Here is a 10,349-nt window from a genome sequence, read left to right as displayed (position 1 = left end):
GTTCTGCATCATGGGTGGGTGTTCAGGTGCATGACTGAGTAGTGGCGAACCTGGCTGCTGAGCCAGAGCGGTTGGTTTAATGCTCTCTCCACTGGTTATTAGCTTGTTGCAGAGTCAAGCTGGTGTGTCAGGCTCAGGGAACCTTGGTGAGAGCACTTGTGAGGGCAGAGGGCTGTGTTTAACCCTCAAGGTGGCAAGAGCATGCCAGGAGGCCGAAATCCGTGGAGGCAGCCGCATTCCCGACTCCAAAGCTGAGCGTGGTTTTCTGCCAGCGCTGTGTCTGCGTCTGCAGGGGAAGAAGGGAGGAGGGGGCGGTGCGATGCTACTACTCCTTACGCCTCTTCAGGGAAGGACAGGACAGGCAGAGGTTTCCCCCGTCTCTGTGATGCAGGCGGGCTCTCCAGCTGCATCCTCAGGCTGACGTCCTGCTGGCCAGGCTGCTTTGAGTCACGGTGTGTCTGCACGCTGCGCAGCCCGGCTCCTTCCCGAGGCACGCAGCAGCGCAAGCCGTGTGCTCCGTGCCTTTCCTCATCAGCGTCTGCACGGAAACCATCCCTCCGGTCACCCGGCCTCTGAATCACAGAGGTCGGGTCCTGGCTGCGGGCAGGGGGGATTTCCCAGCACCCCGCGCAAGGGTTTGCGTGGGGAGAAGCCTCCTTGCAGGCAGCAGGAAGTGCTCTTCAAGGACTTGTTTCTGGACAAGCAGGGCTGAGAAAGTCTCTGAGAGGGCTGCAGTCCCTGAGGGGCTTTGCTGTGTTTTGTGGGGTCAGTCCCCGCAGTGGGTGCAGGGGCAGAGAGTGCTGGCTGTTCCTGCACCCGCTGATGTGGTCTCTTTTGCCAGAGGTGCATCCATACTTACTCTTGCAGTTCAGGGTGTCTCCAAAGCCATCTCCCTCCACGGGGTAGACAAGCCCTGACACGGGTGTGTGTGAATACATCCCCGGGGTGACTGGGGCTGTGACACCACAGTGGGGGCCACTGCAACCCCTTTGATGGAGGGTTTGCTTCTGTGGGTGCTGTCAGTGTGGGCTGGGTGCAGGGTCTGCAGAGTGAGCAGAGCGAGTAGTGCTTGCTGCGTGCAGCCCCGTGGTGCTGTTGGGAAGCTTCACTTTCTGACCTGTCCTTGCTGTGATGGCCTCTTCGCCGGCCTCCTGCCCACTGCACCCGGGTCTGGACCCTTTTCCCCTTGTGTTTCCCAGGGAAGAAACTCCTTTCCCATTTTTCATGCTTCCACAGCATGTAGCTGGCATGGGAGACGCAGCAGCAGGGACCTGGTTGAATTTGCCTTTCTGGATATTTGGATGGAGGGTGCCCACTGCACCCTTCAGGATGCTTCTCATCCACTGTGGGTGGGAGGAAAGAGTATTTTAGCATCAGCCAGGCATGGATGCCAAACAAGCAGTCAGCAAAAAGGCAAATATTTTGGCGAGCCCAACACATCTGTTTAGAAGCAGCTCAACCCCAGTTTTAAACAAAATAAGGAAAAAACCCAAGACATTAATTGAAGACATGTCCATAGGAATGTGATCCCTTGGCTGGAGCCCAGCATTGGCAGCCTCATTGGGAGATCATGTATCACACCGAGGAGACCATCACCCAGGCTCTCTTGTGAGCCCCCAGTGCTGCTTTTGGGCAGGTCACATGTGCCCTGTGGAAGCCAAGGAAGGCTGTGCATGGCCATGCCAACACATGGCACTTTTGGAGGGGTGCAAGTACACACTTTCCCAGCATCACATCTCCCCACTGCCCTCCCCACCTCCCTGCGTAGCAGCATCCTTTTTCTTGGGAAAGACATTATGTCAGCAGTTAGCTGCTCCTGTTCTGCTTGATCTTTCATGGGAAGGATCCAACCCTGGGGGATCCTAAGACAGATCAGCTGTTTTCCTGGCGGCCCCTGGCTGCGTGTGTGGGACTTGGATTATCAGATGGGGAACAGCTGATCCCAAGTCTGTTGACAAATCCACAAAGACTTGGTGAAGCTTAGACACTACTCCTCTGATAGTCTCCTTTGTTGACCCCTTGTTAATCTCTGCTGCACCCAGAGGCAAGGCTGGAGAAACAGCTTCAGATGGGAAACTGGTGCATGGTATGGAAAAGGCAGGTCCTGGAGCTTCCCATCTGCTTCTCCAGTGAAGTCCATAGCCCTTCCTGAACTTTGTGGTGTTGCGGATAGCTGGGATATTTAGGCTGAACTCACAGGTGAGGGATGCCTAAGCTGTGGTCATGGCAGGGTGCACCTCTTCACTGCTACATTGCTGCCAGCATGCTCGCTGCTGTGTCACCTTGTGCCTGGTGTGCCCCACAACACTGATGTCCCCCTCCCCATCTTCCTTAGAGTAGAGGCAACATGACTTGCCCAGTCACCCCAGGTCTGAGGGAAGGGCTGGAGAAAGGCCAGCCCCCCAGATCCTGTAGTGGGGGGCTCTTGTTGCTTTTTCTCCACCAGCAGAACAAAATGCATGAGCACAGGGGGTTGCTGGGGCCTGGCAAAGGGGCTGGAGGAGGCCCACATACAGAAATGGGAATGGGTAAGGAACTAGCTGCCCCAGAGCCCACAGGACCCCTCTGCACTGCAACACACTGTGCTGCAACTGCATGGGGTGAAGTCCCCAAGGGACAAGCCCTAGCTTCCCAGCAGGGTCATGCCAAAGCCCCACTGGGTGTCTCCTGTGTGGTGAGGCTTGGTGGTGTCACAGGGGCTGTCTGAGTGTCAGCTGAGGATGAATGACATTCCCATGGGCTCCCTGTTCCTGGCGAAGCTGGCCGTGCTCTCTCAGGAAGAAAGGTGATGTTCACTGCTGTGCCGTCATTATTCTTACACAGCCTCCTCCGCCCTAAGCAGCCGGCCTCCAGGATGTAGGAAGTATAAGGTTGGGTTCCCGGGCGGAGGCGATGGGGGCAGGGAGCGCCTCGGAGGAAACCCTCAGCTTGTGTCAATCAGTGCAACTTTTTATTTTACAGATCACGCTGCAGAGCGCTTCCAAGTATGAACAAACCTAAACGAAGACAGCTGGCAGAGGCTCTCGTCATCTAACTCCTTCCAGATGTGTCGGTCATGTGCCGCAGTTTCTGACTAATGACATCCCCGAGGAAAGCCCTAGGGATGCAGCAGTGACGGAGCAGGCGAGGGGCATGCCAGGAACCTGTTGGTGGGCTGACAGCACTGACACCCTGGGGGCTGCTGCCTGGAGACCCTGGCTGGGGAGGGACCCTCCACTGTCCCTTTCTTCCCTTTGTGATCAGCAGCGCTCAGCGGGTGGCACAGGGCTGCCTCTGCCATGCAGGACACCTAGGCAGCTTTCCATGGGTGGGTAAAGCTACTTAATCCAAGAGCGATGTCCTGCAGAGATAGCTACTTCACAGCCTGGAAGCCAGAAAACCGCAGTTAGTAAAGTGGTGCTGGAGCAAATTAGCAATGTTTTCTGATAATGAATTGAGGTTGAAGCATTTACACTGCTTCCCGCATGGGAGCCCATTCAGGTCTCCCTGCTTGATGCCTCTCTCTGCCACAGAGATGTCTGAGAAATGAGTCTGGGTGGGAAAGTTTGTAAATCCTGCTGCCACCCCCTCAAATATCTGCCCCATGCATCTCCATTTTATGTTCCCACATGGCCTGGGTTGTATTAGAGCTGTGCACAGTCTTCAGCGGGTTTAGTGTCCTCACCACCCTGTGAGTGAGGCTGTGCTAGTTTTTTAAGATGGAGCCTGGAGGATGCTCAGACATAGTCAGAAACTGACTCTTACCCAAGGTGGGAGAGCGTGGTCTCCCACAGTACTGCCACCTACATGCTATTTTTCGGAAACTGCAGCCAACCTGCGTCCAGTCTTGGTGCTTAGGCAGAAGAGTCATTTTGGGTCTTCCCGTGGTTCCTATTCTCCCCCTCTTCCTCTCCACACCTTTGTAATTAACCTCTGAACTCTGGCTAATCCCAGGATTAGAGCATCATGGGCTATCAGTTAGGGCTCCCACCACCCCTTTTGTGTGCTGGCAACCCTGACAAACTTGCAGGGGGGTCTGGAAAGCCAGGTCGTCCCTGAGGGAGGGAGGAGGCTCGTAATGAATGGGGGAATGGCAGGAGCCTAGCGGGTAGTGAGAGCTAATCCAGGGGTCACCTGTGGCTGATAATGATCTCCTGGAGCCTGGGAACAGGACAGAGGGGCTCAAAGAGCCTGAGGGGACTGAGACAGCCACTTCAGCATCCCTACCTTGGCCCCTTCTGCCAGGCAGAGTGGGCTGTAGGGGGAAGAGGAAACCTGGTGGGATTTCAGTGAAAGGTGTAAGTATCTCCTCTGCTTGCAGGTGAAGGCAAAGGATTAGCTCATGGCTTTTTGTGCAACATCTGCTCCAGAATCTAGCTATGCACCTGTTTTTCCTTGGTAGAGTGTCCTAGGGCAAAAGGAGAACTTGCTCATGGGGTTTATTACATCTCAGTGCTTGAGAAGCACTCCAGGTCTGTGGGTGAGATCTCTGTTCCCCTCTCAACCTTCCTCAACCTTGTCCAGGCCTCCTTGGAGGAGGCACTTGACAGCTCCAGGTGACCGATTTTCCAGAAGAGCCCCAGACCAATTCACATTTAACCTAACAGAGACAGTGCAGTGACCTCTGTCACTTCACTTCTTCCTCAAGATGAAAACTCCCAGCCCTGATGAAGCATACATCAATACAGCCAATTTAACCATCAGAGTTGCTTTTTACCTCTGAGACATCCAGCTGTGTAATGGACCGCGTGGTAGATATAACAGAAGTACTAATGGACCTGTGCTGGGATTGTGAAAATGTGAGGGTTGGATCAAAGGAAAAGAGAAACTGCGAGGGAAAACCTTGTAGGTAGACATGCATCCCTGGTGCCAGTTTTCCCTAGCTGAGGTGTTTGTGACCTTCTGTGACTGCTAACCCCTTGTCCTCAGTGCTTGCACCCTCTCTTTCTGGTGTAACCCCATGGGCTGCTCTGGGGCTGGGGAGAAGGACGAGCCCAGAGGCTGGAGCCATTCCTTGCCACACTGGTAAGGCACTGGGAGCTGAACCTGATGGGTGCTGCCTGCAGGGGAACAAACCCTTGGAAAGGCATCTGGATTTGCAGTGGTGAGGGCTGCAGCTGTCCTTTCTCTGAGAGTAGAGAGGCAGCACCTTCTGCTTTCACTGTGCCCTGAGGAGGGGAAGGGGAGGAGAGCTGCTCCTGGGAGGCCGCCTGGGGAGCCAAGAGGTCGGCATGAGCTGGCAGGTTGTTTGCACCTCTCATTATGTGGAGCTGGGAGTGAGGTTGAGCCCTGGGAGGTACAGGCAGGTTCACAGAGGAAGTGGGTGATAAGCTGTGTCCCTGCTGTGCGATACGCTGTGTGTGTACAGGATGTTTGGTTTACTATCGATCCCATCCAGAGGTGGCAGGGATGGGGAGACGCAGAGACAGGCTTTGTGGTTTCTTTAATCTGATGGTTTCCCTGCCTCTTTCTTCTGCTTGCAGGCAAGTCATGTGTGAGGCACCCAAAGCGCTTAGCTGGCATGCTCTGCTGGCACGCTCTGCACCGGCTGTGTTTGCAGGGTGATGGGCTGCCAGCCCTTTGTCTCAGGAGTGACTCAGGCTGACAAACCCAGTCCTGGCCAGGGACAGGAGAACCTCTCTGGGAGGTGCCTTTGGTTCCTGGGAGCTGGTCTAGTCCTGCTGCTGGTGACCACTGTGGAACACTGCAGAGGAGAAGAGTAGAGAGGCTATATGGATCAATGTGAAGGGCAACATGCACTAGCTGGACACAGGAAAGTGGTTTGCATCTCCAGTGACCACAACATCACCTTGTCAGGGATGTCCCAGTCAAACCTAGTAAAATGGTGGTGGCCTAACAGCAACCATGGCTCTGATATGTGGCAAAATCAGGTCTGGAGGCCTGCACCACTCCATAGGCCATGGTGGTATCCCTTTCTCCAGCAGCCCTACTCTCTGCCATGGCGGCTTTGCCTCTTGTGTCCCTGAGCTCTCCTCTCAGCTCTGGCCTCTTGCCTGTGTCTCCCTCATTCCTGGAGTGAGAAAATCCTCCTTGGAGGAGAACATCATCCTGCCACAGGGGCTTTACCTGCACAAAATGCCCATTTTGTCCATTAGCTGCTAGTGAGGGAACAGGCAGGGTGAATCCACGAGAACAGGACCAGCCTGGAGGCTAATGCTGAAGGTACTGTCCCTACACTGCAGCTTGCTGAATTGTCTTTTTCTGCCTGGAGGATTTCACTGATGGGGTGATGTACTCCAGGTGTGATGGCAAATGGAGCATCATGCTTTGCTGAAACAACACATCTCCTGTCAGAGATGTGAACTGTGAGCGTTGGAAGGATTAAGGACTGCAGTGTGAAGAGCTGTGAGGGATGTACTGCAGCGCTCCTTCCACTGTGTCCTGGGGGACAGCTGCCTGAGTAGGAAGGATAAAGTAGGGGAGCCCTTCCCTCAATTTGAGCAAACTCACCTGAGCAGAAAGATGCCAAAAAGATTATAGGAGACTGCCAGAGAGCAGCCCAAGGCAGATAGAGGCTAGTATCCAGTGCAGGAGACCTGTGATCCCCAGCAGTGAAGCAGAAAAGCTGTGGTGAGGAGAGGCACCACACAGATGAAGAAGCTGGACTTCAGGGAGCGTTTCTGAGCCCATGGGACCTTGTCCCCAGGAAGGGGCTGGCTTCTCCCTGTTTGCATGGGTGTAAGTTGATGGGACTGTTCCTGGGTCTCAGTCACACTCTGGCTACCTGGCTAGAGAATGGGCTAGAAAGAAATTAGTGGGACTTTCCCATCTCCTTATCCTTCCTAGCAGTGGTGGTGAAGAGGCTACTGGGAAGGACGGGTTAAGAAATGGAAAGGTTAGGAAATACCATAACTAGGTGCAGGTACCTTTGGGGTCATCAGACCCTGCCCCACGTGATTTCTGTGATAGCAGGGGGAGCTCCAGGTGTGCAGCCTCAGCCTGTGAGTGATGCCTTTGTTTTTTTTTGCAAACTCTATTAAAAAAATATATTTAAAAAGGCTTTTGAGATGCCCGTGGCCCGGCCGCATCCCTGGGTGCTGGGAGAGCTCTGGGCTGCCCACAGAGCAGCACCTGGGTAAGCCTCAGGCAGGCCGCTGGGGAATCCCCAGCTGCAGAGGGGAAAACTACTGGGAAGAGGCGCCGCCAGTTTCTGTGAAATGTTTTCATTCATTGCCGTCCAGGCGGGAACTGATCCTGGCAAAAAGGCGGTGAGGGGACGTGTTTAATTCCCAGCAGAGGCAGCGGGGGCTGGTGTTGATGAGAAGTGGTCTGGCGCTGGATCTCGGCACGGCTGGTGTCTGCAACCTGCCGCCCGGAGGAGCCTCGCTCAACTCTGCATCCGAGAGGGCCTCCCGAGCTCCCTGCTCTGGCGGTTGAACGGCTTCCAGGACGGCTTACTTTCCTCCCTTTTTATCGCCGCTATTATTTTTTAATAAAGTTCCCTGATTATCTTCTCAGGCTTTGTGGCAGAGGGGTCTGGGAATTAATTTCCTCTCCTTGGCCACTGGCAGTGGTTTCCGGGCCAGCTCAGCGCTGCCACGAGGAGGGACTCGGCACCAAGGGGTGAGAGGAAGCCCAGGACATCGGCTCCGTCCCGATGCCACGGCGCTCTTGGGGAGATGCCAGAGGGGACATGGGGGTGGTGGGGAGTGGTGGCATGAGGCCTGAGTGTGGTGCAGGGAGTGCAGGCATGGGGTATCCACCTATGGAAGCAGAGCTCGTAGTGCTCAGGAGGGGGAAGATGCTCATTTAGGAGCTGGGTGTGAGCAGCCTTGGCCCAGTGAGTCAGGACTCAGTGGCTGTGGCAGTTTTGTGGGAGGAGTCTTGCACTGTGCATTTAATAAAAACAGGGGAACAGGGGGAAGCATAACTCTCCTGGTATGTAATAAGGCAAGAAGGAGAAATTTTCTTCCCCTTTTTGGCTTCTTTCTTTTCTGGATCTGCTGTGAGGCTTTTCTCCAGTCCTCAGATACCACTGTTTATTAATATCAATCATGTCATTAGTATCAATAATTAAAGATAGCATTAATGTCAATACCTAGTATCTGTTGCTATTTGTAGAACTGAGGGCAGAAGGAACCCAGGTGTGCATAGACAGGCAACACTGCGGATGTCATCAGCTCTTCTCTTTTTACCACCTTCTCCATTTTTTCCCCCTCTCCAAAACTGAGAAGAAGCTTCTCCTGCCCTCCTCAGTGTTCTGTGGCTGCTGGAGGCAACAATGTGGGGTCCCACAAGGAGGCAGCTGGGTTGCAGGAGCCGAGGCTGGGTTGCACTCAGGTCCTGGCTTGGCAAAATGCCACAAATACAAACATAGCTGACCTGGGGAGGCACTTCCAGCATATCCCGGGGGAATGTGGAAGGACAAGGATGAGTTCAAGGCTCATTTGCCCAGAGTCCCAACCAAGGTGGGGTGAGGGCAGTGGTGTCAGTGGATTGGAAAGGTGGAGAGGCAGGAGCAGAAGAGGCTTTGGGTTCCTCACTGAGGAGCCTCTGCCAGCCTGACTCATCAAGAGCTCCTGGCAGACAAAAGGGAGATTCCAGCCCGGGGTACTGAAAGGACAGTCATGCCCCTGACCTTGGCACTCTCTTGGAGCATGTAGAGCATGGCTACCTCCCTGCTGGTATTTTCCTTCACAGAGTGGTGAGGCAGAGGCACAAGCAGGAAGGGAATGTGCCTTGACTGGAAAATGTCAAGTATTAGGGCCATACATTGCAGTGGCTGGATTTCCCAGAGAGAAGGCCACTGGTACCTGAAGACATCTCAAAGCTCTTGTGTTTATGAGCTTCAGTGGTCAGCAAATTCCTTGCAAACATGTGGTATTGGGAAATAATCATCCAAATTGCCCTGGACACCTGGTCTCCACTGGCTCTTAATTCTCACTAATTCTCTTGTCTAGAGCCTGGAGACTCCTAGATACTTGAGATTACTAGAACTCTGTAGGGAGGATGGAGATGCTGACAGCCTTATCCACCTTTTCCCATTCTTCCTCTGCCTTCCCCATTGGGGTCCTTTGCTCTTTGGCTGTGTTTCTCCCTTGCTGCAGCATCTCTCCGTCCTTGTCCTACCTGGGGGAGAAACCACCCATTGGTAGTACCTGTTGCTTTGCTTGCCTTGATTTTCTCAAGCCCTTCTCTCCCTAGCTGGGGTGCTGAAGATAACATATCTCTCCTTCCCTTTCTCTTGCTCTTGTTTCCTCTTCCTTGCATTTATTTCTCTCTCTTTCCATCCCTGAGGCTGAAACCTGGCAGGAAATGCAGAGACTTGCCTGGTCATTAAGATGACTACCCCAAGGAAAGGCCAGAGCACAGCCTGAAGCAGCAGAAGGGGTGAGGACAGGCTCTCAGCTGAGTCCCATCATTCCATGTCAGTTGGGAGTGAGATCCATTCACCACTTCCTAGTGATGGCCCCTGGCTGGCCCAGGCAAACTGGCAGTGCTCACCTACCTGAGCAGAAGATGGGATCTGCTGGGACAACCTGCATGATGCTCCAGCCCTGATTTTTGGTTTGGAAGATGCATGACAGCAACTGCTTTGGAGGGTCTCTGGGAGGGAGGATAAATAGGAAGCTGTGGCTGAAGGTTCACGGGCAGATTCCTTAACCTGGGCTCTGGAACCAGTGTGCTGGTGTCAAACAGCATTGGTACTTGGGTACGTGTGTGCGTGACTGGCATGTTTGCATGTCCATGTCTGTTAACACAGCAGGATGCCACTCAGGCAGAATTACATGTACCTGTTGGTTGTGCTCTTTGTGGGCACAGATTTTGTCCTTCCTTGCCGCTCCATCCTTTGCTGCCTTGGTGCTGTGTCCTCTTTCAGAGTCTCACAACCAGGTCTAAGCCCCAAAATGACAGGACAGGAAGGAAAACAGAGCAATTTGAAAAGTGTGTGTCCCCCAGCAAGGGAGCACTGTGGCCTTGCTGGTAGCTTGAAGAGAAAATAGGGACAATGTGGTAGTGGAATGAATGGTGTAGAGAAACCCAGAGAGGCTTTGGTGCGTTGCAGCTTTCAACCAGGTGAAGGGGGCACAGGCTGAAATGCAAAGGGGCCAAACTCCAGGCAGATTAAAAGGGTGGTTCTGCAACCCTCAAACACAGACAAATAATGAAGTGTGGAACACGTGTAATAGTTTTAATGACCAACAAGCAATGTTAACCAATTAAGTGCCCAGAGTGGTGCCATTTAGCCGCTGGAGCCAGGATCTGCAGGGGCTTTGGTCAGGGTCACGTTCTCAGAGCTGAGTGCCTGGCTGTGGCAATGGAGGTGGACTCATGCAGTCAGGAGAAATTCCACCCAGAGCAAGGAATGCTGTGGGGAGCAGAGGTGATGCTTTACACAGAGAGGACTG

This window comes from Apus apus, chromosome 3 (assembly GCF_020740795.1).
Source record: "Apus apus isolate bApuApu2 chromosome 3, bApuApu2.pri.cur, whole genome shotgun sequence".
NCBI classification, from domain to species: Eukaryota; Metazoa; Chordata; class Aves; order Apodiformes; family Apodidae; genus Apus; species Apus apus.
The sequence above is the reverse complement of the archived record's forward strand: the minus strand, read 5'-3'. Positions refer to the sequence as shown.